Below are 25,011 nucleotides of genomic sequence, written 5' to 3'. Positions count from 1 at the left end.
TTGCTGCTCTTTAAGCGATTAGTGCACTGAAGCAGCAGTAATGTTGAATTATCGCTTGGCTGCTTTCTTCTCAGGAATCTTGGGACAATAGGAGAGTCAAGAAGGAGCATTTACAGTAAAGTCATGTTCGGAGAGACAAGACTAATTATAGAGTATTAAAGAGCTTTATTTTAAATGATTTAATTTACAAATAGCTCTGGGCAGTGCATGGAACTTTTTAGAACCATAAACCTGTAGCTTAAAAGAGTCTTTTCTAATTTAAAATGGCTAGTATAGAAACATACTGTTTCAGCAATTGTTCAGTTTTAGAGTTTGTTCAAGTTGTGCCATAGAAGATTTAGCATCTAGTTAAAAAAGAAAGTATACTAAAACTTGAAGCTTGTGGGGAAAGTGTCTCTAACTTGAGGAGAAGGAAGACCTTTAGGTAAGAGACTGACTGAATTATGTGCTGGCTTTTACTGGTTCCCTTTATCACACTGAAAACTGGTTTGCGTTTGCTACCCAGAACTGAAACCATCTGTTATACCAATTTTCTTTATGATATGTGTTATTTAAGCACAATAGATGTGGAAATGGGTAGTTTAAAATGTGTTTTGCGATGAACAGTTGTCACATTATGTTGCTTTGCCTCTTATAATTTTTCATTAGTGAGACCTCTGTGCTAAAAGAAGTCTTCTTATAAACAGATTATGACCATTTATGTTCACAGTAATGTATTGGAGAAGAACGCTATGTTGCTCTCACTTAACCTCTCGTATTCTAAGGGGGTTATATTTAATTAATGCTAGTGAGAGGCTGACCTGAGAGACTGTGGAAAGTGATTGAGCTGCATTTTGTAAGCTCTGCTCTAGTCAGCTGGGAGAGAAATTTTCTAAAATAATTAGAAAGTACTGCCTTTTGAAATTCCCTCCAACTAAGCTGTGTTTCAATGGGCCATTTAATGCTTAAATGGACAAAGGTATTACTTCAGTCATTGAATTGTATCAAACTCCTTCTCAGAGGCTCAGTTTAAAAACTCCATAGGAAAGGTAGTTTAGCTTCTCAATAGTTTATCACTTGGTCTGCTTTATAAAAAGCAAATAACTTTAAAAAAAAAAAAAAAAAAAAAAAGGAGAAACACTTACTGTCAATGAATGGAACGGAGCATGTGCCCCAACCAGTGCTCACCACACTGGGATTGCCCTCCAGAGTTGAGGAGCAACTTAGCTCACATAGGAAAAAGATATCCTCTCTCAGTGTTGCTGTTCGTCTGCTCAGAACATCCTCTTCATGGCCAAAGAGGGGTTTGTTCCAGGGCCCAAGAGGCAGCACATTCATCATGTGTAGTTATGCCATTGGCTCAGACATAACACAATAGAGAAGGCAAGAGAGTGAGATCCTGAGAGCAAGAGACAAGCTTTGTTGAAATAGTAGAGAACTAAATATGACTAATTTGGATGGAAATGCTTCACTTCTCCATTCGTTTATCAATGGTTTTGATAAAGAGGCATTTTTCATATGCAGAACAAAATAGTAATCTATCATTCACCTATATCCAACCATACCCTCCTAATTTTAGATCTACCTCTGCCTCCATTTCCTGATTATGAGACTCTATTGCCAAATACAGATATACCCCGCTATGAAACAGGAAGATGACTGTGTATCATCAGATGATGATCTGTGACCATTTATTGAAACAACATGCTACCCTTGGTTTAGCAACTGGCTTGCTCTCTTACATGTTCTCTGTCTATACAATGATGAATGGGTAAGAGGTTCCAGAAAAGTGGTGCTTCTCGGTTCCATAAGAATTCTGCAGTTAAAAAAGATAAGTGACCATGAGCTAATTTCCGGTGAACCTCAGTCTTTTCATCTGTGAACTGGGGATAATGACACCCCCTCAGTAGGGTTGGGGTTAGGATTAAATGAGATAATATAAGCAAATTGCCTAGTACAATGTCTACTGCATGGTAGATACTCAATAAATGTGTTTGTCCATACCCTTCTGCTTGTATCTCTCTTATTCATTCATTAGTTTGAAAAATATTTATTAAACATGTACTATGTACCTTAGGTACTCTTTTAAGCAACCAAGCTAAGCAAATTACTGCCCTCTTATAGTAATAGTCTTAGGAAGAAATGAAATAAATGAGTAATACTTGAAAGTGATATGAACAGATAGTATAGGGCTAATCATTTGAGATGTGTGTGTATATATAACATGTGTATGTACATATATATACTGATTGACCAAGGTGATTATGTACAGGCAGTTTGAAATCCTTTTGTCCTAATCTCTATGCCTGATGACTGTTCCTGATTTCAAAAAGCATGAGGCCCAGTACAGTGCTTTTCAGCAAGAAGTGACAGCCACTCCACAATTAGAGTACTTTAACATAGATTTCCCACTAATCATGAAACAAATGTCATGTTATTGAAAATAAAGCCTTCACAAATAGGCAATGAGATTGTAAAATTCCATAGACTTCCAGAGCTAGAAAGGCCTTCAGAGGCTTTGAGGGTCAAGTCCCATCTCCACCGCTGGTTCCATGTGCTTGGACAAATTAATCTTCCTGATACCTAGATTTTATCAAATGGGAGTAGGAAAATAACCCCACAGGGAAGTTGTGAGGAATACATAAGAAAATGTTTGTGAAAAGTGCTTTATATACTGTCAAGTGCTATGTAAATCTTATAATTTTATAGTTGAAGGAACTGAGGTCTAGAGAGATAGATTAACTTGATCAAAGCCACACAGCTAGTCTGTGACCTGAGTTAGGTGTATAGAATTGTTAGCCAATAGTGTAAATAACTAAATTTGATTACTTCTTGTACATAAATTTAACTGAATTCAACTGAATTGGCCAAGACGATAGTATATCTCATGCTCCTACCTATTCTAAGTGGGGGTCAATGCGTGATCAGTATTAGTAGAGATATATTTTTTTCACAATCGAATATACCAACCTAATGAAAATGATTCATTAACAAAACAAAGTAAGACATTAAAAGTGTAAGACCCTGTTACAGTGCTGGTAGTAGTGACAAAACTAGAATATAAGCTTATGCTAACATGATGAAAAGATTAATTATTTAATTAGTTCACTCATAGATTGATTCCCCAAATGTTTATTAAGTGCCTACTCTATAGTATGCACTGTTTTCTATTTTGGGCACACTAAGATCAAGAGAATTTGACTCTTGCCCCTAAAGGGCCCACAATCTAGTAAGCAATGTGATAATTGTTAAAATAGGTGTGTTCCCAGAGAGAAAATGCTATGGAAGGAGGAAGTGCTTAGCTCTGCCTGGGGAAGTACTGGCAATCTTCATGGATAAGGTGATGTTAAAATTGAATCTTAAAAGGAGGTATAAGTTCCCCAGGTTTATGGGGAAGGATGCAGAATGACAAAGATGCAGAGAAGAAAAAAATCACTCCAGACAAAGAGAATAGCTGCCCATAGGTGTAGAAGCAATAGACAGCATGGCACATTCAGAAACGACAAACAGTTGGCACAGGCTGAGTGTACAGGAGCAATCATAGGCGAGATTGGAAAGGTATGCAAGGGGTCAGATCACAGAGTACCTTTTATACTGCACAAGGGAATCTGGAATGCATGTGGTAAACATGATTTTATTCACACCACAAATGGTAAAGTAGTATAAGGTATAGTGAACAACTTTATGGTGTGATATTCCTCTGTTAATTTGATCTCTAGTTTACATTTCCCATTACACTAGATTTAATAGTTAAGGCACTGTGTTTGGTAAGATTGATAGTCCCTTTAGTACAATGGTACCCTGTGGCAAATGAGACTGTACAAATAGTGTAATGATACACGCTGAATAAACAAAACTGTTTAAGACTGAAGCAAAGCCAAGGTCCAACCATTTCCTGGGGATTTGGGGAAATCCTGTAATCTGCAGTTTATACTAAGCCCAATCATATTTAGCACATTGCTTCTCAGTGAATGGGCCTTGATACTGTATTTCAACCAAATGACAAAGCAAGAAGTAAGAAATCTATAAAGAAAAACTATGGTTCTTCTAATTGTTAATGCCTTGCAATTATGCCCCTTTCTGGAATAATAAAATGTTCCTTGGCAGAGGTCAGGATCTCTGCCACTGACTTATTTAACAGATCCTCTTAACATCTGTCCTGCAGACTGTTCACTTTATTAGCAGACAAGAGACCCAACAGACTTAGCCTGCTGTGTGCCTTTTTCACATTCACACAGCTGTGGATTAACTCAGACTTTCCAGAAGAGGACCAACCAGAAGGGATAGTAATGTTATTGGCTGATTCTAAAAAGATGGGAAAAAAGAGCAGAAACAAATGTTGCCCTAGTACAATTCAGTGTTTTTAGGGTGACAATTACCAGTCTGTTTTAAAAAGGAATAAAAGCAGCTATTCCACTAAAAAAGGAAAGTCTATTCATATCTGTGTGGGAACCTAATCAGGCTCTTGTTTCCAGTGACGATGACTCCACAGTCGCACCAGGTCTGTGACAAGAATGCTCCTTTTGTATGCTGATAATGTGGAAACCATAAAATTTCCTTTAAGAGACATATGTGTTTACATCATGAGATGTGTTATTGACAAAATGCTTTGTTCTCCTCATATTTTCCATGCAGAGTTTCATGCTGGGTTGTTGGGCTGGAAATCTTTGATTAACTAGAATTAGTTGCTGAAATAAAATAGACACTTTTGTCTTATGATTCATCTTGCTGAGCTGTAAATTATAGTAAAACACATAAGAAGTGACAGAAAGAAGTGCTGATTTAAACCTCTGACCCACGACAGGCACAAAAACATAAGATTATTCCTTCAAAGAGCTGCATAGAGACATAAATATTCCATGGTCCACTTGGAATTATGCCTTCTTAACAAACTAAAGCTGTGATTTTACATCATGTAATGAGAGTTTTCTAGGGGTGTTATGGCAGGCATAGAGGAGATATTAAGATTTAGGAAAATCTCCCTTAAATTAGTACTGTGAATGCTTAAAGACTTTTTCCTTAATTTTTTTTGCATCAATCTTTAAACTGACAATAAAAAGAATAAAAGAAAGTTCTTGTTCCCTACATGAATAGCCAAGGGTGCTTTCTCCTTTTCCAGAGAAGTGGTACATTTTATAAATCTTAAGACTCTCAACATCCCACTGGCCCTTAGTGTGAACATCTTAGCTCTGTGAAATACAGTCTAGGGGTACGAGTCCAAAAGAATGGGCCAAAAGGGGAGACATTACTAAATACAGAACAGAAACTCCATTAGCCCAAACGCTTCCTCGTTGCAGGGATTGGTGTGAATTCTGCTAGATTTTTAAAAAAATTATTATTATTTTTTTTAGAGTTGGGATCTTGCTCTCTCACCCAGGCTGGAGTGCCATGGTACAATCATAGCTCACTGCAGCCTTAAACTCCGAGCACAAGTGATCCTCCCACCTTAGCCTCTGGAATAGCTGAAATTACAGGTTTGAGCCATCATGCCTGACTAATTTTTTAAAAAACTTTTTAGAGACAGAGTCTCCCTATGTTTCACTGTGCCTGGCTATTTTTAAACTTTTAGTTAACAAAGGACCTCTTTCTGGGGCTTCACTGTGAGTAAAGCCTACCTAACTGTCCCTCTGTCAGAATTAATTGTTCCCAGTGATGGTGTTTCAGTAGTAAGTTGTAAATGCTTCCATTTTACCATTTATTATATTATGTTTTTCTCCCTGTCTTCTTCCCATCCGTGCTGTGAGACAGCATATCTCTGATGTCCTGAAAGACAGCGTATCTTCTTCATCTTTGCATCAGTAATAATTTTTGCTAAATAAATAAAAATATCAATAAGTATTTTTCTGAATAAGATCTTTAGAGTGTTTTCTGTTAAAGAAGATGTACCTATAAGAATAACAAGAGCCTGTAAGTATTAAGTCTTCATAATGTGCCTGTGTTTTAAGTACATTCTGCATGTTAATTCATTTATTCCATACAACAATCTTTTGGAGTAGGTTCTATTGTTATCCCCATTTTCACAGATGTAGAAATGTAAGGCCCAGAGAGATTAAATAACTGCCCAAGATCACCCAGCTAGTTAACAGTGGTTCACTATACTATTCTGTCTCTCATAGCAACTTATAAGACCTCACTTTTTCTAAATGTCTTCTTCAGTCTTTTATATTAACTGTTACCTGCTTTATCTGCTATAGAAATTTTTCAAGTGGATTATTGTGCTATATATCAGTATCATATCTAATGACAATAAAGCATATTGTATGCTTATTATATACTATTTAAATGATTTTTACTATGGTTTATATATATAAGGTATCATTTCTTCTGCTAATTAGAGAGTAAGCCATGGGTATTACTGTAGGATACAGATGGCATATTTACATACTGCAAAATGTACTGAAGTTCTCCAATTGGCAGTACTAATAATTTGCAGTTTAAAAAGTGATGGTTAGTAAAGTTGCCTTGAAATGGGGTAAAACATTTTTATTTTCATTTAAAAAACACAGAAGAAAATGTAAGAAGAAAGTAAGAAGAGGATATTTTATGTTTCTTGTCTAGTCTACCTGATCACTTATAAGTAAATTCAAAATACCTCCTTATGTCTCAATATTTATAACAAACACATATTGTACTTTAGTATTAACATGAAATTTATATTTAATAAATCTATATATTATTATTTTTGTTCATTAGCCTGATTTTTGTTTGCAATCTTCCAAAGTCTGCTGAGAAATTAAATACCTAGTTTAGTTTAAAAACAGTGAAAACATTTTGATATAATAAACATGTTCATTTCCAACTAGTAATATTTGTTCTGTCCAATAATTAAGTGAAAAAACAGCATTTGAATAATCTTATACTTTCCTTTTATGCAATTTTGTTTTCTCAAGTATATATATTTCACAATTTAAATAAAGACCATTTTCTTGTCATTACACAGTTACCCATGCTTGCCTTTATTCTGTGTTCTTTTGGAAGCTATTATGGATGACAATTGAAGGGCATAGAAGCTGGGCAGTGTAGAATATTTTTCAAGCAACAGCATCTGGTTCCTTGGCAGTCATTGTGGGCCAAGGCAAGGCAGCCCTGGCATATCTCCAGATTCTTATGTGGGTATTGCTGAGGGATTTCCAGGTCTGCCATGTTGTTTTAATGGTGTTTCCAAGAAACCCAGAAACTCAGAATGGAACACAAAGTCGGTGTCACGGTGTATAAGACCTACATGATCTGGCCCCATTACTATCTTTCTGACACCTAACATGTTACCTTTTGCCCAGCTCAGCTACACTGGTCTCTTCATTATTCCTCAAACATTCCAAGCACAAATACACCCTTGCCATAGGGTTTTCAACTATACTTTGCCTCTGCTTGGATGCTGTCCTCATATGATGACATGGCTTACTCTCTCACTTAGCTCGAGTCTTTATTCAAATGTCCCCTTCTCTGAGTTTTCTTGACCTCTCTAAAAGCCCCCCACCCCACCACATACTCATATACCTGATCACTTTATCTTTCATAGCACATATCACCACCAGAGTTACATATCTATATGCTTATCTGTCTTGTTTTCCCTTCCTCCTCCCAAAAAGTCACTGCTCACATCTGCTTTTCCAAAACCAAAATTGTACCTGGCCCATAGTAGCAACTCAATAAATAATATTTGATTGAATAACTGAATTTGCCTTTTGTTTACTAAGAAATTATGCATTCAAATATTGGTAAATTGACATATATTCATTTACTAAAATACACGATTGGACTCAGCACATGTACTAAAAAATATGTACACATTGAAAACTTCCTTATGTGGGAAATAATGCTTAGATTTCAAATCTAATTTCTGGACTCATTGATGAGTTTTTATATCTTATTGGAAGAGTCAAGATGTACTTATTTAAGGTTTACCTGATGAACTAAAGCCTTGTGACAAAAGAGTTAAAGGAACATTACAAGTATAAGCTATACCACTTGGAGTAAATTCAGAGAACTGAATCTCTTCAGCATAGTCTGCCCAGCTGTTGGGAACAAAAAGAAAACACATCCATCCCCATAATGCTGATTTTCAACTGCCCTAATTATCACCTTTTTGAATTTCTTACTTCAAGAACTAAATTACAAATTGTTTCAATAACTAACTTTTATTTCTGTAAATAAGACATTGTATGTTAACATACTTTATTTAGCACCCTGAAAGAAAAAAATACTTGGAAAAAGCAGAGAGAGAGAGATTATTTAATCTCCCCCTTTTTTTTTGGCAAGTTTGTTATATAGATAAATTGCATGTCACAGGGGTTTGTTGTACAAATTATTTCATCACCCAGGTAATAAGGATAGTACCTGATAGGTATTTTTTTATCCTCTTCCTCCTCTTACTCTCTACCCTCAAGTAGGCCCCAGTGTCTGTTGTTCCCTTCTTTATGGCCATGTGTTCTCGAAGTTTAACTCCTACTTACAAGTGAGAATATGTGGTATTTGATTTTCCGTTTCTGCATTAGTTTGCTTAGGATAATGACTGCCAGCTCCATCCATGTTGCTGCAGAGAACATGATGTGGTTCTTTTTCATGGCTGCATAATGTTTCATGGTGTCTATGTACCACATTTTCTTTATCAAGTCTACCATAATGGGCATTTAGGTTGATTCCATGACTTTGCTATTGTGAGTAGTGTTGCAATGAACATACACGTGTGTGTCTTGATGGTGGAATGATTTATATTCATTTGGGTATATGCCCCATAATGAAATTGCTGGGTCAAATGGTACTTTTGTTTTAAGTTCTTTGAGAAATCACCACACTGCTTTCCACAATGGCTGAACTAACTTGCATTCCTACAAGCAGTATATAACCACACTAGCATCTGTTATTTTTTGGCTTTTTAGTAATAGTCATTCTGACTGGTGGGAGATGGCATCTTATTGTGGTTTTGATTTGCATTTTTCTAATACATTTCTCTAGTGATATTGATACAGTTTGGATTTGTGTCTCCGCCCAAATCTCATGTTGAATTGTAATCCCCAGTGTTGGAAGAGGGACCTGGTCAGAGGTGATTTGATCATAGTGGTGGATTTCCCTCTTGCTGTTCTCATAATAGTGAGGGAGTTCTCATGAGATCTGGTTGTTTAAAAATGTGTAGTACCTCCCATTTCTCTCTCTTCCTCTTGTTCTTGACATGTAAGATGTGCCTGCTTCCCTTTCATCTTCCATCATGATTGTAAGTTTCCTAGGGCCTCCCAGCTATGCTTCCTGTACAGCCTGCAGAACCATGAGCCAATTAAAACTTTTTTCTTCATAAATTACTCAGTCTCAGGTATTTCTTTATAGAAGTGGGAGGATGGACTAATACAGATGCTGAGCACTTTTATTACATGCCTATTGACTGTGAGTCTGTCTTCTTTTGAAAAGTGTCTATTAATGTCATTTTCCCACTCTTTACTTGGGTTGTTTGTTTTTTTGCTTATTGATTTGTTTAAGTTCCTTATAGATTCTGGATATTAAACCTTTTTCAGATGTATGGTTTGCAAATATTTTCTCCCATTCTGTAGGTTGTCTATTTACTCTGTTGATAATTTCTTTAGCTTTGCAGAAGGCCTTTAGTTTAATTAGATCTCATTTGTCAGTTTTTGTTTTTGTTGCAATTGCTTTGGCATCTTTGTCATTAAATCTTTGCCAGGAACTATGTCCAGAATGGTATTTCCTAGGTTATCTTGCAGGATTTTTATAGTTTTAGGATTTAAACTTAAATCTTTAATCCATTTTGAATTGATTTTAGTATATGGTGTAAGGAATGGGTCCAGCTTCAGTATTCTGCATATGGATAGTGATATGGTTTGGCTGTGTCTGCACCTAAATCTCATCTTGAATTGTAGCCCCCATAATCCCCACATGTCATGAGAGGGACCCGGTGAGAGGTAACTGAATCGTGTGGAAAAGTTCTTCGTATGCTGTTCTCACAGGAAATGAATAGTCTCATAAGAGCTGATGGCTTTATAAAGGGCAGTTTCCCTCCACACATGCTTTCGTTTTTGCTTTGTTCTCTTTTTTTTTTTTTGAATGTCTTTATTATTACTATTATTATATACTTTAAGTTCTAGGGTACATGTGCACAACGTGCAATTTTGTTACATAGGTATAGATGTGCCATGTTGGTTAGCTGCACTCATCAACTCATCATTTACATTAGGTATTTATTCTAACACTATCCCTTCCCCAGTTCCCTACCCCACAACAAGTCCAGTGTGTGATGTTCCCCTCCCTGTGTCCATGTGTTCTCATGGTTCAACTCCCACTTATGAGTGAGAACATGTGGTGTTTGGTTTTCTGTCCTTGTGATATTTTGCTGAGAATGATGGTTTCCAACTTCATCCATGTCCCTGCAAAGGACATGAACTCATCCCTTTTTATGGCTGCATAGTATTCCATGGTGTATATGTGCCACATTTTCTTTATCCAGTCTATTATTGATGGACATTTGGGTTGGTTCCAAGTCTTTGCTATTGTGAATAGTGCCACAATAAACTCATGCATACACTCTTTTGCCTGTCACCCTGTAAGACGTGCCTTTGCTCCTCCTTTGCTGTCCACCATGATTGTGAGGTCTCCCCAGCCACATGGAACTGTGAGTCTTATTAAACCTCTTTTTATTTATAAATTATCCAGTCTTGGGTATTTCTTCATAGCAGTATGAAAATGGACTATACAGATAGCCAGTTATTCTAGCACCAATCATTGAATAGGGAGTCCTTTCCCCATTGCTTGTTTTTGTCCACTTTTTCAAAGTTCAGATGGTAGTAGGTGTGTGACTTTTTTTTCTGGGCTCTATATTCTGTTCCACTGGTCTATGTGTCTGTTTCTTTTTACTAGCATCATGCTGTTTTGGTTACTGTAGCCTTGTAGTATAGTTTGTAGTCAGGTAATGTGATGCCTTCACCTTTGTATTTTGCTTAGGATTGCCTTGGCTATTCAAACTTTTTGTTGTTGTTGTTCTATATGAGTTTTAAAATAAATGTTTCTATTTCTATGAAGAATGTCATTGATAGTTTGATAGGAATTGCATTGAATCTGTTTAATTGCTTTTGGCAGTATGGCCGTTTTAACAATATTGAGTCATCCTATGCATGAGCAAGGAATGTTTTTCCATTATTTTCCATTAGTTAGTATCATCTGTAATTTCTTTGGGCAGTGTTTTGTAATTCTCATTATAGAGATCTTCCCCCTCCCTGGTTAGTTGTAGTCCTAGGTATTTAATTCATTTTGTGGCTATTGTGCATGTGATTATGTTTTTGATTTGCTTCTCAGTTGGGACATTGTTGGTATATAGAAATAGTTTCAGTAGAAATGGCACAAGCTCTTCTTTATACATCTGGTAGAATTCAGCTGTGAATCCATCTGTAAATCCTGGGATTTTTCTGGTTGGTAGACTTTTTATTACTGATTCAATTTTGGAATTCGTTATTGGTATATTCAGGGATTTGATTTCTTCCTGGTTCAATTTTTGGAAGTTGTATGTTTTTAGGAATTTATCCTTTTTTTCTAAGTTTTCTAGTTTGTTTGCATAGAGATGTTCATAGTAGTCACTGAGAGTTTTCTCCATTTTGTGTCATCAGTGGTAGTGTCCCCTTTGTAATTTCTAATTGTGTTTATTTGTTCTGTTTTCTTTATTAATCTAGCTAGTGGTCTATTAATCTTATTTATTCCTTCAAATAACAAACCAGGTTTGTTGATCTTTTGTATGGTTTTTTGCATCTCAATTTCCTTCAGTTCAGCTCTGATTTTGGTTATTTCTTGTCTTCTGCTAGTTTTGGGTTCGGTTTGCTTTGGTTTCTCTGGTTCCTCTAGGTGTGATATTGGGTTGTTAATTTGAGATCTTCCTAACTTTTTGATGTGGGCATTTAGTACTATAAACTTTGCTTCTAACACTGCTTTAGCTGTATCCCAGAGATTCTTATATATTGTATCTTTGGTCTCATTAGTTTCAAGGAATTTCTTGATTTCTGCCTTAATTTCATTGTTTACTCAAAGGTCATCCAGGAGCATGTTGTTTAATTTCCATGTAATTCTACAATTTTGAGTGATTTTCCTAGTAATGATTTCTATTTTTATCATGCTGTGGTCCGAGAGTCTGTTTGGAATGATTTTGTTATTTTTTTTAACTTGTTGAGGATTATTTTATGGCTGATTGTGTGGTCAATTTTAGCATATCTGCCATGTACAGATGAGAAGAATGTATATTCTTTTTTTTTGTGGGGTGGAGAGTTCTGTAGCTGTTAGGCCCATTTGGTCAAATGTTGAGTTTAGGTCCCAAATACATTTGTTAGATTTCTGGCTCGATGATCTGTCTAATATTGTCAGTGGGGTGTTGAAATCTATGTTTGTATGATTCTCTAACTCTCTTCATAGGTCTCTAAGAACTTCCTTTATGAATCCGAGTTTTCCTGTGTTGGGTGCATATATATGTAGGATAGTTAGGTCTTCTTATTGAATAGAATCCTTTACCGTTATGTAATGCCTTCCTTTGTCTTTTTAAATTATTGTTTGTTTAAAGTATGTTTTTTTTTCTGAAATTAGCATAGCAATTTCTGCTTTTTTCTGTTTTCTGTTTACCTTGTAGATTTTTCTCCATCCCTTTACCTTGAGCCTATGGGTGTCACTGAATGTGAGTCTCTTGTCGACAGCTTATAGTTAAGTCTTGCTTGCTTTATCCAACGTGTCACTTCATGCCTTTTAATTAGGCATTTAGCCCATTTACATTCAAAGTTAATATTGATATGTGCAGGTTTGATCCCATCATCATATTGTTAGCTGGTTATAATTCAGACTTGATTGTGTGGTTGCTTTATACAGTCACCAGTCTGCGTACTTAAGTGTGTTTTTGTGGTGGCTGATAATGTTCTTTCCTTTCCATGTTTAGCACTCCCTTAAGGGCCTCTTGTAAGGCAGGTCTGCTGGTAATAAATTCCCTTAGCACTTGCTTGTCTGAAAAGGGTCTGATTTCTCCTTTACTTAAAATAAAGCTTAGTTTCTCTGAATATGAAATTCATGGTTGGGATTTCTTTTAAGAATGCTGAATATAGGCCCCCAATCTCTTATGGCTTGTAGGGTTTCTGCTGAAAAGTTTGCTATTAGCCTGATGGGGTTCTCTTTGAGGTTACCTGCTCCTTCTCTCTAGCTACCTTTAACATTTTTTCTTTCATTTTGCCCCTGGAGAATCTGATGACTGTATGTCTTAGGGACGGTCATCTTGTATAGTATCTCACAGAGGTTCTCTGCATTTCCTGGATTTGAATGTTGGCCAAACTAGTGAGGTTGGGAAAATTTTCATGGATGATATCTTCAAACATGTTTTCCAAGTTGCTTGCCTTCTATTCCTCTCTGTAAAGGACATCAAAGAGTCATAGATTTGGTCTCTCTCCATAATCCCTTATTTCTTGGAGGTTTCATTTATTCTTCTTTATTATTTATTTTCTTGTTTTTGTCTGACTGAGTTATTTTAGAGAAGCTGCCTTGAAGCTCTGAATTTCTTTCCTCAACTTGGTTGATTCTGATTAATACTTGCAATTATATTATGAAATTCTTGAAGTGAGTTTTTTAGCTCTCTCAATTCAGTTTGGTTCTTTCTTAAAATGTCTATTTGTCTTTTATCTCTTGTATCATTTTATTATATTCCTTAGATTCTTTGGATTGGGTTTTGACTTTCTCCTGAATGTTGATAATCTTCATTCCTATCCATATAGAAGTCAGAAATGAATTCTGTTTTTGACATTTCAGCCATTTCAGCCTGGTTAAGAACCATTGCTGGTGAACTAGTGTGATCATTTGAAGGTAAGAATGCACTCTGGAGTTGCCAAAGTTCTTGTGCTGGTTCTTTCTCATCTGTGTGGGCTGATGTTCCTTCAGTCTTTGAAGCTGCTATCCTTTGAATGTTTTTCTTTTTCTTTCTTTCTTTTTTTTAATCTTCTTAGATGCCCTTCAGGGTTGGATTATGGTAAAAGGTGGGTTCAGTTGACTGGCTTTGATTCTAGTCTGGATCTTGAAGGAGCCCTTCCAATTACTGTCTCCATGCCTACATTTCTTTTGTTAGGTGTTCTGGTCTATGGGGGTCCCTTAGACAGGGACAGCAGTTAGAAGACAAGCTGTATCCTTGCCAGGTCAGCCCTAATTTTCTATTCAAGTTCTTCCTGGGGAAAGACTGGGTTGTACCTTCCTGTGGAATTCAAGCAGAAGCAAGACCACTGGGTTGGAAGCTCTAGTGAGTGTGGCCTGTCTGGGTATAAGAGGTGGGGTTCAGTAGAGTTGCCTGCCCTGCTATCAGGATGTTTTCAAGGCAACGGGATGCTGTATCCCCCTGCAAATCCAGGCAGAAATAGGACCACTGGGCTGGAAGTTATAACATGTGTTGCTCACCTGGCTACAAGAGGTGTGTTTGAGTAGAGTCATCTACCCTGCCTTCTGGGTACTTCCCAGGACAACAGGAAGCTGCACTTGCTGGCTAAGTTCAGACAGAAGTGAGACCACTGGGCTAGAATCTGTAGCAGGTGTTCCCTGCCTGGCTATCAGTGGAGAGGTTTGGTAAGGTTGCCTGCCCTGCTGTCTGGGTGTTTCCTGGGAAAAGAGAAAGTTACAGCTGCTGGCTGAGTTCAGGCTGAAGTGGAACCACTGGGCCAGAAGCTGGTGCTGAGCCTTGTCTGGTGAGGGGAGGTGAAGCAATCTTACTGGCCTCAGGCACCACAACTGTGACCTCTATTGGAGCTATGGTGCTGGTGCTGATCTGTTCTTGGTCCCAAGACTTGTAGAGGTCACTCTGGACTCAAGAATTGCTTCTGTAAAATGGCTGGGTAGCTCTCTGCCTCAGTCTAGAAATGTGATGGGAGGGATATAGGGGGTTAGGGGGATTCTTCCATTACCAGTCTTACACAGGCCCCTGTGGAGAGTGTGCCCCCCCAACAGAGGGCTCTCACCCTTTCCCATGTTAGGGAAGTTCTTCTGGCTCTGTGTTGAGCCCAGACAGACTGGTGCCCAGCTTCACTCCTCTCTGTTCTCTGCGTCTTTCTGTTGCCTTAATGGATCCTAACGTGGTTTCAGAGATGATTGGCCTGCAGGGTCAGTGTTCACTAACCCTTTTGTTTCTTCTCTGTGAGAGCAGCACACGTGAGCTGCTTCTAGTCTACCATCTTGGCCCCCTCTCCCCACATTGTTTCTTAATTATTTGCAACTATGTTCCATAAGGAAATGCTCTCCTGAATGCATTCCAAAATAACTGGTGCAATTCAAAAATGAATTCCAACTTACTTTTGTAACAGTGGACTGGGTGATTTGTTATCTGATGGATTCAGATTTTTTTAAGTTTCAGATTTTTTTAAGAGTAGGACCTTTGATCTGAGCCTATTCTCCTTTCCTTTCTACAGCTTCTCCTCACATCCATACCCAATGCAGCCTCTGCCCCATTAGCTCAAAGAGTTATGTTAGAGGAGCAAACTACCCAGTGCTTGGACAAATAGTCAAGAGGACCTTTAGCTAGGGAAACTATTCTTTCCATTTATTTTTATTATGTATTTATTTATTTTTATTTTGAGGTGGAGTCTCACTCTGTTGCCCAGGCTGGAGTGCAGTGGTGCAATCTTGGCTCACTGCAGGCTCCACCTCCCAGGTTCACGCCATTCTCCTGCCTCAGCCTCCTGAGTAGCTGGGACTATAGGCGCCCACCACCATACCCGGCTAATTTTTTGTATTTTTAGTAGAGCCGGGGTTTCACCGTGTTAGCCAGGATGGTCTCGATCTCCTGACCTCGTGATCTGCCTCAATCTCCCAAAGTGCTGGGATTACAGGCGTGAGCCACCACGCCTGGCCTCAATTTATTTTTCTGTTCTTGACATTCTTGAGCTGGCTGCAGGGGTTAATGAATGAATCAAATGGGTCCTGTTTCTCATGGGTTACAGTCAAAGCTTGTTCCGTTTTTCTTCTGGTTGTTGTGAAAAGGCAATTGGCAGAAGTCTCAAAGTGTGTGAAAATAAGTCTGCTCTCACCTGAGACAAATTTTTGGCCCTTTATGTGTATTTGCATAAACTTTAATTTTAAAAATCTGAAAACACCTTAACATGATTATAATTACCTTAACCTAATTACTAAGGCTGCAGTTTAAAATATGTACATTTTAAAGCAAATATTAAAATAAAATTCTACAGCCTAAATTATCCTACGATGCCCAAAGATTACTTTACGAGTACATGTAAGGTAAATTTCTCTTTAAGGAGAATGGTAGAAAAAAACATCTTTTTCATGTAACCCAAACCAAAAGTTGTGATAGAATGTACAAATTCTATTTGCAGTTCACTAAGAGAACAGAACAAAACAAGAAATTAGTATGTATGAACAGTCAATAGGGAAAGTAGGAAACCTGGGTTCTAGATTTCATTCTACTTACTATTCACCAAGCTGATATTTTTATGCATATCACTTTCCTTTCCTAGGCATGAGCTTTTTCCATCTGTAGAGCAAAGAGATTGTGTTAGAATATGATGTTCACAATTCTTTCTTCTGTTACCATTATGTTTTCTGGTGTTTGCAAGAAAATCAGTGCATTACATGGTGAACCCACATGCTTATAACTGTAAGGAGACAGAAGCAAAGAAAGATGACCTCCATCTCTGGAGGTAACCTCTGGCGAAAAGGGTGTGAGCTGAAATGATAGCATTTCCAAGAAGATAGAGGCAAGAATGGATATGAAAGAGGTTTTAGTGGTCAGCATTAACAGAACCTCTGAAAATGTCAGGCATTATGGACATAAAGGGTCTTTATATCTTTATGTCAGGCTAGGGACATGAAGATAAATAAGCCTCAGTGTTTCCCTTAACGAGCTCAGAATTGGGTGGGAGAAAAAAATATGGGAAGAAAAAAGAAATTCCATAATTTGCACAGGGACAAAGGTTGAGCTATGATAGGAGCACAAATAAGGCAGTAGTCAGATAACACTTCAAGGAAAAAGTGATTCTTGAGACTGAAAAGATGAGTAGAATTGTGACAGACAGGTAGTTTTAATAAGAAAGGAAGAAATGGTGCTACGGAAAAATATGCAGGAATCGCAAGGAGATTTACTTGGAAATAAACCTAATATGTAGGACTGGGAGTGTAGTAGTTCTTCCCCTATTCCTGCTGTCTCATCTCAAATATTAGGAGTGTATTTGAACAAGTAACTTCTATGCTGAAAAAAGGACTTCAGTTCTTTCTTTCCATAAAATCTCAGCTATATTTCCTAGATCATTTTGTTGACATTGGAGATTTACAAAAAGTAAAAGTATTTGTGATCTCTTTCAAATAATTATTTGAAGCTCTTTCCCTACCCTTCCTTCAGTCTGTAATGACTCGTTATGGACACACTTTCTTCTCTGTGCTGAACAAGCACAAAATTAGGCTGCTTAATTACCCCGTCACTGTTTCCACTTTGTCACGGCTGGACTTGTCCAGCTTTATAATATGCCTTACCTGGTAGGCAAAGAAGTGGTCATCAGGGTTGTTTTGAGTAGGTAACAAAATCGAGGATATCCCTGGAGAACTGAACTAGGCTTGGGGCCTGGTGTTAGGCAGCATCAATCAAATAAATGATAACATCTCCTTAGGGATGCCTCCCTACCCTACCCTACCCTACCCTGCCCTACCCTACCCTACCCTATTTGTTTCCTCCAACTTCTATTGTCCCCTTATATGATGTCTGTCACATTAGAATAGGATGTGTTACAGGGTAACTTGGTTAGGCCTGGGGTTCCCTGATGTTTTGTGGAACTATAGCAAATGGGGATAAATATAAGGGTAAGAGATAACATCTTTCAGTAGCACTGATTGAATCTGTTTCTATAGAATAGTATTTTTTTTCTCTTCCTTTCTTTACAAATAGGAAGGTCGTATTTGAAGGAGAATTTTTTTAATTGAAATTTTAATTTTTGTGAGCACATAGTAGATGAATATATATTTCATGTATGAGGTACATGAAATGTTTTGATATGGACATGCAATGCATAATAATCATATCATATGATGTGGGGTATCCATCCCCTCAAGCATTTATCCTTTGTTACACACAATCCAGTTACACTATTTTAGTTATTTTTAAAATGTACATTTAAATTATTATTGACTTGCATTTGTCCATCCTCATGCTGCTAATAAAGACATACCAGAGACTGGGTAATTTGTAAAGAAAAAGAATTTTAATGGACTCAGAGTTCCACATGGCTGGGGAGGCCTCACAATCATGGCAGAAGGTGAAGGAGAAGCAAAGGCACGTCTTATATAGTGTCAGGCAAGAGAGCGTGTGCAAGGGAACTGCTCTTTGTAAAACCATCAGGTCTCCTAATACTTACTCACTATCATGAGAACAGCAAGGGAAAAAGCCACCCCCCATGTTTCAATTACCTCTCACTGGGTCCCTCCACAACACACGGGAATTATGGGAACTACAATTCAAGATGAGATTTGGGTGGGGACACAACCAAACCATATTATTTTGCTGCTGTCCCCTCCCAAATCTCATGTCCTCACATTTCAAAACACAATCATGCCTTTCCAGCAGTCTCCCAAAGTCTTAACTCATTCCAGCATTAGCCCAAAAGTCCAAGTCTAAAGTCTTACCTGAAACAATGCAAGTTTCTTCTGCCTATGAGCCTGTAAAATCAGAAGCAAGTTAGTTAATTCCTAGATACAATGGGAGTACAGGCATTGGCTAATTTCACCCGTTCCAAATGGGAGAAATTGGTCAAAATGAAGGGGCTACAGGCCCCATGCAAGTCTGAAATCCAACAGGGCAGTCAAATCTTAAAGCTCCAAAATGATCTTCTTTGACTCCATGTCCCACATCTAGGTTAAACTGATGCAAGAGGTGGGGTCACATGGCCTTGGGCATGACTATAGTCACCCTGTTGGGATATCAACTTAGGTCTTATTCATTCTTTCTATTTTCCTATACCTATGAACCATCCTTATCTCCCCTGAACCCTCCCATTATCCTTCCAAGCCTCTGATAACCATCCTTCTACTCTCTATCTTCATGAGCTCAATTGTTTTGATTTTTAGATCCAGAAATAAGTGAGAACACATGATGTTTGTATTTCTGTGCCTGGCTTATTTCCCTTAGCATAATGACCTCCAGTTCCATCATGTTGTTGCAAATGACAATCTCAATTTTTGTGACTGAATTGTACTCCACTGTGTATAAGTACCACATTTTCTTTATTCATTCATCTGCTGATGGACACTTAGATTGCTTGCAAACTTTGGCTATTGCAAACAGTGCTGCAACAAACATGGGGATGCAGATATCTCTTTGATATACTGATTTCCTTTCTTTTAGGTATATACCAGCTGTGGGATTCCTAGATCATATGGTAACTCTATTATTAGCTTTTTGAGGAACCTCCAAATTGTGCTCCATAGTGGTTGTACTAATTTACATTCTCACCAACAGTGTACAGGGATTCCTATGTTTTTGTCAGCATTTGTTATTGACTGTCTTTTGGATATAAGTCATTTTAACTGGGGTGAGATGATAATGTCATTGTAGTTTTGATTTACATTTCTCTGACTAGGGATGTTGAGCAACTTTTCATATGCCTGCTTGGCATTTGTATGTCTTCTTTTGAGAAATGCCTATTCAAATATTTTACCTGTATTTTAATTGGATTAATAGATTTTTTCCAAAGAGTTGTTTGAGCTCCTTATATGTTCTAGTTATAAATCCCTTGTCAGATGAGTAGTTTGCAAATATTTTCTCCCATTATTGGGATTGTCTCTTCACTTTGTTGATTGTTTCCTTTGCTGTGCAGAAGCTTTTTAACTTAATTTGATTCTATTTGTCCATTTTTGCTTTGGTTTCCTGTTCTTGTGGGATATTACTCAAGAAATCTTTGCCCAGACCAATATCCTGGAGAGTTTCCTCAATGTTTACTTGTGGTAGTTTCATACGTTGAGGTCTTAGACTTAAGTTTTTAATTCATTTGAATTTGAATTTTGTATAAGGTTAGTGATGGGTTCTAGTTTCGTTCTTCTGCATATGAATATCCTGTCTTTCTATCCCCATTTATTGAAGAGACTGTCTTTTCCCCAGCGTATGTTCTTGGCAGCTTTGTTAAAAACGAGTTCACTGTAGGTGTGTGGATTTGTTTCTGGGTTCTCTATTCTGTTCCATTGGTCTATGTGCCTGTTTTTATGCCAGAACTATGCTGTTTTGGTTACTATAGCTCTGCAGTATAATTTGAAGTCAGGTAATGTGATACCTCCAGTTTTGTTCGTTTTACATAGAATAGGTTTTTCTATTCTGGGTCTTTTGTGGTTTAGGATTAGTTTTTTCTAGTTCTATGAAGAATGTCATTGGTTTTGATATGGATTGCATTGAATTTGTAGATTGTTTTGGGTAACATGGACATTTTAACAATATTGATTCTTCCAATTCATGAACACAAAATATCTTTCCATTTTTTGATGTCCTCTTCACTTTCTTTCATCAGTGTTTTATAGTTTTCCTAATAGAGATCTTTTACCCTTTTAGTTAATTTTTAGGCATTTAATTTTACTTGTGACTATTGTAAGTGGCATTACTTTTAAATTTCTTTTTCATATTGTTCTCTGTTGGAATATAGAAATGTTACTGATTTTTACGAGTTTATTTTATATCCTGCAACTTTACTGAACATGTTTATCTGTTCTAATAGGGTTTTTTTTTTTTTTTTTTTTTGGTGAGGTCTTCAGGTTTTTCCAAATATATAATCATATAATCTGCAAACAAGGATAATCTGACTTCATACTTTCAATTTGGATACCCTGTGTTTTTTTCTCTTGTCTGATTGCTCTAGCTAGGACTTCCAGTACTATGTTGAATAACAGTGTTGAAAGTGGACATCTTTGTCATGTTCCAGATCTTAGAGGAAAGGCTTTCAGTTTTTCTCCATTGAGTATGATATTAGCTGTGTGTCTGTCATGTGTGGCTTTTATTATATTGAGGTATGTTCCTTTTATCCCCAGTTTTTTTAAGGGTTTTTAAATCAGGCACGGATGTTGAATTTTATCAGTGCTTTTTCAGCATCAGTTGAAGTTGATCATGATTTTTGTCCTTGATTCTGTTGATGTGATGTATCACATTGATTGATTTGTATATGTTGCGCCATCCTTGCATCCCAGGGATAAATTCCACTTGGTCATGATGAATGATATTTTTTAACGTATTGTCAAACTTGGTTTGCTAGTATTTTATTGAGGATTTTTGTATCAGTATTCATCAGAGGTATTAACCTGTAGTTTTCATATATATATTTTTTCATATATATATGGCTTTGTCTGGTTTTGGTATCAGAGTACTACTGACCTTGTAGAATGAGTTTGGAAGTATTCTGAGAGATGATTTTTATTTCTTTCTTTCCAGGGTGGATTCTGGCAGGCTACTTAAAATGTCTTTTCTAAATTGAAATGATAAAGCACAGAAGAATTTTTCCCAAAAGAATTTGGTGTGTAAAGTTGTGCCTCCTTTTTTACTGTCAGTTTTTGTATACTGGAGCATACTGGTCCCAATTTAAAGCCCCCTCAATTCCCATTTTATCAAGCTCTCCTATGTCTACCTATACTTTGCATAGTTCTTCTTTTTATCTTATCAGTCTATTAATGTGGGGTTAATTTTTTAGAGGTTTTGTACCATGTCTTGAACATTTGGAGAAGGGCATTGTCTAGATCCGATTGTGACACTTATTCCTTCAAGGTGACTGGTGGTGCTGTTACCTCTTTCTTGTCCATCTGAAGATTGTGAAATGCCATTTTAGAGAGTAACTGTAACACATTTGAAAATACAATTTTCTATTTGAGAGCTCAGAATAGCAGTCACATCAGAATCTTTCTTCTCCTTGGACAGTGATCCTTGTCTGGTGGCTAGGAACAAGAAATTGGTTTCATTGTGGTTCACTGTGTAACTTATTTAAAATAATTTAATTTTAAAAGCAGAAAGAATACAGGCTTTTAAAAGTAAGATTGACTAACATGGATAATTATTTCTATCTTATATAATTATTGTGAAGATTAAATGAAATAATAAATATAAAATATCCAGCCCAGTGCCTCACTGAGTTTAGTTCTCAATGTACGTTTGTTGAATTAACGCATGAATGAATTGGGGTGATTATTGGAAGACTCGATGACTGGTTAGGTTGCTATATGAAAATCATATGTTTATAACAAGAAAAGGCCTTGTACTTTTTCTGTTTGGCACACTCCATTAGAGATCCTAAATGATTGTATCATAGAAAGCAGGTATGTAAATATATTTATGTATGTGTGTGTGTGTGTGTATATATATATATGTCAAGTTATGGTAAATATAGTTACATCGTGACACCACCCATTGTAATTTGACATCAATTTGGCTATATTTGGACAAAGCATGTTTCTCTTTTCAAATATAATCGTGGTATAACATCAATCTCTGACACAATACATTTCTTAGGTCCTGCTATAGACCATTATGTGTACTGGAAGGCACTGAAGGGTTTCACCATGAGGCTGAGTCTAATTGGTAGGACCTACTGCTTTGGGTTAAATCTAAATAGGCTTAGTTATTAAAGTGTCACTAAGATCCAAATGGAAGACAGATATATCTTTAAAGCTAGCCACAGTGCACAAAGCAGTACAAATACTGTTAGAGGTATTTATTTGTGGATTGGTAAGTTCTTCACAGGACTTTCTTAATTCAATTTATTTAAGAGGTTGGTCCCATTTATCGATGCTGGAAATGTGCTTGAAAGGTGCAAAAGTTGGCTAATTTTGTATCCATTTGTACTTTTAAGTGATAGATATTCTGGTAATGTTGAAGTGATAGCTAGAGTGTACTTCTAACTCCAATACTAATTATACGATCTTGGGCAAGCTACTTCCTAGATCTTAGCTCATTAGCAGAATGAGGAAGTCAGACTAACCTAAATGATTTGATAGTGTCCTTTCAGTTCTATGTGTCAAATATATATTTTTGAGCTTACCAAAATTTTAATGCTAGCCACTTTATTAAAGCTGCCTGTAATAAAGGTGGAACATTTTAAGCCATAAAGTAAAAATCATTTCTTAAAGAGCTTCCATAAAATAAGTAATTTTATAATTTTGAAAAATATTTAGCTAGGCTTATTTTTACACATCTACACTGCAGGTCTTTTATATGTCTTGGATAAAGAAACAATTCTATCCCAATCAATCGGTGTGAATTTTTCAAAATTGAAACAGGAAAAAAATTCTATATTTATACTAAAACAGTCTTCACCTAAGTTTAAATGTTTATGGGACTTTGGCTAAGCCTGTCATAAGCTTTACTATATTGTTGATTTTTAAACCTCAACTATGTTTAGAAATGAATATTCACTATTATAATCATTATGACTGTGAACTATGATCTGAGAATTATATGTGGAATGACATTTTTGGAGACTCTTATGTAATAGTTAATCAGAGTTTAACCTTTTCCATTCCTAAACCATTGGTCTGCAAAGAAATTTTCTAACTAAAGCTATTTGGTTATAATAAATAGTTTTTTTGGTTTTTTTTTTGTTATTAACCAGAGTGTTAATAACTAGACTATGTTAATAACTAGACTGAGAAGAAAAAATGGTACTACTCATTAGTTATGGCTCAAACAGTATAATTTGTATTAGAAGCATTTAAGGCAGTTTGCAAAACTGTTCTCCCCTTCTGCAGATTGTCTGTTCATTCTGTTGATTGATTATTTTGCTGTGCAGCAGCTTTTTAGTTTAATGTAGTCTCATTTGTCTATTTTTGGTTTTGTTTCTTTTGGGTTTGAGGGTTTAGTTATGAATTCTTTGCCTAAACCAAGGCCCAGAAGAGTTTTCCTTAAGTCTTCTTCTGGTATTTTAATAGTTTCAGTCTTACATTTACGTCTTTAGTCCATCTTGAGTTGATTTTTGTATATGGGGAGAGATAGGCATTCAGTCTCATTCTCCTGCATATGCAATCCAATTTTCCCAGCATCATTTATTTAAGAAAGTGTCCTTTTTTCAGTACATGTTCTCATCAATTTTGTCAAAGATCAGCTGGCTCTAAGTATGTGGGTTTATTTCTGAGTTCTCTATTCTGTTCCATTGATCTACGTGTCTATTTTTACACAAGTACCATGCTGTTTTGGTTACTGTAGCTTTTTAGTATAACTTGAAGTCAGAATGTGATGCCTCCAGCTTTGTTCTTTTTGCTTAGGATTGCTTTGACTCTTGGGCTCTTTTTTGGTTGCATATGAATTTTAGGATTGTTTTTTCTAATTTGGTTAAAAACGACATTGGTATTTTTACAGAGATTGAATTGAATCTGTAGATTGTTTGGGGCACTATGGTCATTTTAACGATATCAATTCTTCTAATCCATGACCATTGGATGTTTTTCCATTTGTTTATGTCATCTACAATTTCTTTCATCCGTGTTCTATAGTTTTCCTTGTACAGATTTTTCACCTCTTTGGTTAAATATATTCCTAAGTATTTTATTTTTTGTAGCTATTGTAACTGGGATTGCCTTCTTTCTTTGGTTTTCAGCTAGATGTTTTTAGGTGTCTAGAAATGCTACTACTGGTTAGTGAAGCTAACAGTTACTGAGCAGCTATCTAGTCAAAATTTTAGCAAACTACTTCAAAAGAATAATTTGCTGTGAAACAGTGTGATTAAAGTTGGACTGAATTTTTTTACCTTTTATTTTTTTAACTTTAACATCATAAAATTGTTCATCACATATATAATAAATATAATGGTGTACCACTTGTGCTGCCTCATTTATAGACACTGTCTTTCCTTCCTAATATGCAAGGATTTTGTATAGTGCGTTAATTCAGAAACTACTGATTGGGTGTCTATTGTTTGCAAGGCACCGTTATTGATGCTAAGCATTCAAAAATAATTAGATCATACCTTCTGTGAGCTTACAGTGTATCAAGCAGGATAAGATACATGTGCATAATTACACATAAAGTTTAAAATAGTGATAAGCACCACAAAAAAGTACAAATAAAGTGTTAAGGATTTA

The 25,011-nt window shown here is 36.5% G+C and overlaps 1 protein-coding gene and 1 long non-coding RNA gene across 34 annotated transcripts in view; one reads left to right on the top strand and one right to left on the bottom strand.

Annotated features, from left to right (window-relative positions):
- SOX6 (SRY-box transcription factor 6) overlaps positions 1–25,011 on the top strand; it is a 766,932-nt gene that overhangs the window by 649,094 nt on the left and 92,827 nt on the right. The window lies entirely within an intron of this gene.
- LOC110740404 lies at positions 1,641–18,631 on the bottom strand. Its single transcript, XR_002517351.2, has 4 exons — positions 18,598–18,631; positions 16,397–16,459; positions 5,672–5,790; positions 1,641–1,795 (listed from the first exon to the last, which is right to left on the bottom strand). It is a non-coding gene; the product is annotated as an uncharacterized LOC110740404 (long non-coding RNA).

The sequence above is a fragment of the Papio anubis genome, chromosome 12 (assembly GCF_008728515.1).
Source record: "Papio anubis isolate 15944 chromosome 12, Panubis1.0, whole genome shotgun sequence".
Classification (NCBI taxonomy): domain Eukaryota; kingdom Metazoa; phylum Chordata; class Mammalia; order Primates; family Cercopithecidae; genus Papio; species Papio anubis.
Note: the sequence above shows the minus strand (reverse complement) of the source record. Positions and strands in the feature narration are given on the sequence as shown.